Source organism: Pistacia vera, unplaced genomic scaffold (genome assembly GCF_008641045.1).
Source record: "Pistacia vera cultivar Batoury unplaced genomic scaffold, PisVer_v2 Contig103, whole genome shotgun sequence".
NCBI classification, from domain to species: domain Eukaryota; kingdom Viridiplantae; phylum Streptophyta; class Magnoliopsida; order Sapindales; family Anacardiaceae; genus Pistacia; species Pistacia vera.
In genome coordinates, this window is record NW_022195061.1 from 67,560 (window position 1) to 69,720 (window position 2,161).

At 38.8% G+C, this 2,161-nt stretch overlaps 1 non-coding gene across 1 annotated transcript; it reads right to left on the reverse strand.

Annotated features, from left to right (window-relative positions):
• Positions 1–975: 975 nt before the first annotated feature.
• LOC116123930 lies at positions 976–1,081 on the reverse strand. Its single transcript, XR_004127118.1, has one exon. It is a non-coding gene; the product is annotated as a small nucleolar RNA R71 (small nucleolar RNA).
• Positions 1,082–2,161: the final 1,080 nt, after the last annotated feature.

The window sequence follows — 2,161 nt, forward strand, 5'->3', positions numbered from 1 at the left end:
CATTGAATTCATCCATAGAGTCCGAATAAAGTCAATACCCTAACCGTTTGTTAAATTGATATTATCCTTACGTTTAATTTCTTTCTTTCAATATTCAGTTTTTAATACTTAGAGGTTTTGTTTTTAGTTTAGTTTTAATTCTCCCATTAATCCAAACAATTGCGGTTGCTTCAACTTGAGAAAAACTTGAGGAAAGTTAGTGCTTAACAAATCAATCCTTGTGGGAACGATACTCACTCATCACTTTATTACTTAGTGCGACTAGTGCACTTGCTATCATTGCATGTTGTAGTGAATACGCATCAAGTTTTTGGCGTCGTTGCCAGGGATTGAGTTGTGTGTTAACATTAAATTTTCTTGTGTTAGCTAGATTGGAGCTTTATTTTTGTTTAGTTTGTTTGTTAGTTTAATTTTTTGTTATTCTTTTTGGTTGGCTTGTGATCTCACTTTTTGTCTCTTTCTGTGTAGTTTATGCGAAGAGCAAGACGTCAGCCAGTGGTTCCTGTTGATCCTAAAATTGAAAGAACCACCAAAAGACTAAACAGAGAGAGAAGAGAATGAGAAGCCAGAGTTGAACCAGAAGTCATAGTTATAGAGATGGCAGAGAATAGAACACTGAGGGAATTCTCAATTCCTATAGTTGAAGGCAGTGGGTCGAGTATTACTAGACCAACAGTACAAGTCAACAACTTCGAGATAAAGTCGGCAATCATCCAGATGATCCAACAGTCGGTTCAATTCAGAGGTGATTTGAAAGAAGATCCAAATCTACACATTGCAAATTTTTTGGAGATTTGTGATACTTTCAAGTCAAACAGAGTGTCAGATGATGCCATTAGATTGAGACTATTACCATTTTCATTGAAGGATAAAACTAAAGGATGGTTACTGGCACTACCATCAGGAACAATCACCACATGGAATGATTTAGCACAGAAGTTCCTGACCAAATTTTTTCCTCCAGCAAAGTCAGCAAAGCTAGAAATGATATCACATCATTTATTCAGGAAGAGTCAGAATCATTGCATGAGGCTTGGGAGAGATACAAAGAATTATTAAGAAGGTGTCCACATCATGGGTTGCCAGTTTGGATGCAAGTCCAAACATTTTATAATGGATTAACGATGAATGTGCAAACTATGATAGATGCAGCATCGAGAGGAGCACTGCAAAATAAGACACCGAAAGAAGCTCACGAGTTGCTTGAAGTTCTTGCAAGCAACAATTATCAAAGACCTAATGAGAGGGTGCAACCAAAGAAATCCATGGGTCTCCATGAAGTTGATGAATATACAGCCATCTCAGCCCAACTGACAGCACTTTAGAAATAGTTGGGAAGTATGCAGGTAAATTCCATTCAGGCACCTCAACTGACTTGTAAATTTTGTGCAAGTAGTCACATGAGCAATGAATGTCAAGTAGGGAACACGTTTGCCTTAGCATCTTCATCATCGGAGCAGGTTAACTACTTGGCTTGAAATCAAAGGCAACCGAACAATCCGTACTCCAACACATATAATCCTGGTTGGAGGAATTACCCGAACCTATCTTGGGGCAATCAAAACCAACAAAATCAGTAAAACAATCAATGGAATCAAAGGGCATTGCCAAACAACCAAACATGGGTGAACAACCAACAAGAAGAGCAAAGGGTGACAAAATTGGAGGAATGTTTGGAAAGTTTATGCAAGAGACCACGGGTTTTATGAATGAAACGAGAACAAATTTCAGAAATCAGGGGGCATCCATTCGAAACTTGGAGGTACAAGTGGGTCAGTTGGCTGACAAGTTGAATAAGAGACCACAGGGCTCACTATCGAGTAACACAATGACTAACCCACGTGAGCAAGCAAATGCAATAACTCTGAGAAGTGGGACAGTTTTAGAAGAGGTGGAAAAATCAAGAGAAGAAGGAAACCCACCAAAAGAAAATGAAGATTCCGAGGAAGAAGTTGATGAAGAGATCATTGCTGAAGAGAAACCGACTAGTTCGAGGGAAGATGAACACAAACGGGAAGAGAGGCAAAGACAAAGGAAGGAGAAATTGCTATTTCCCAAGATACCACCAGAATTGGCACATCACACTCCTCTTGTGCCGTTTCCTCAGAGACTAAAGAAAAAGAATCAGGATAAACAGTTTTCCAAGTTCATTGAAATATTT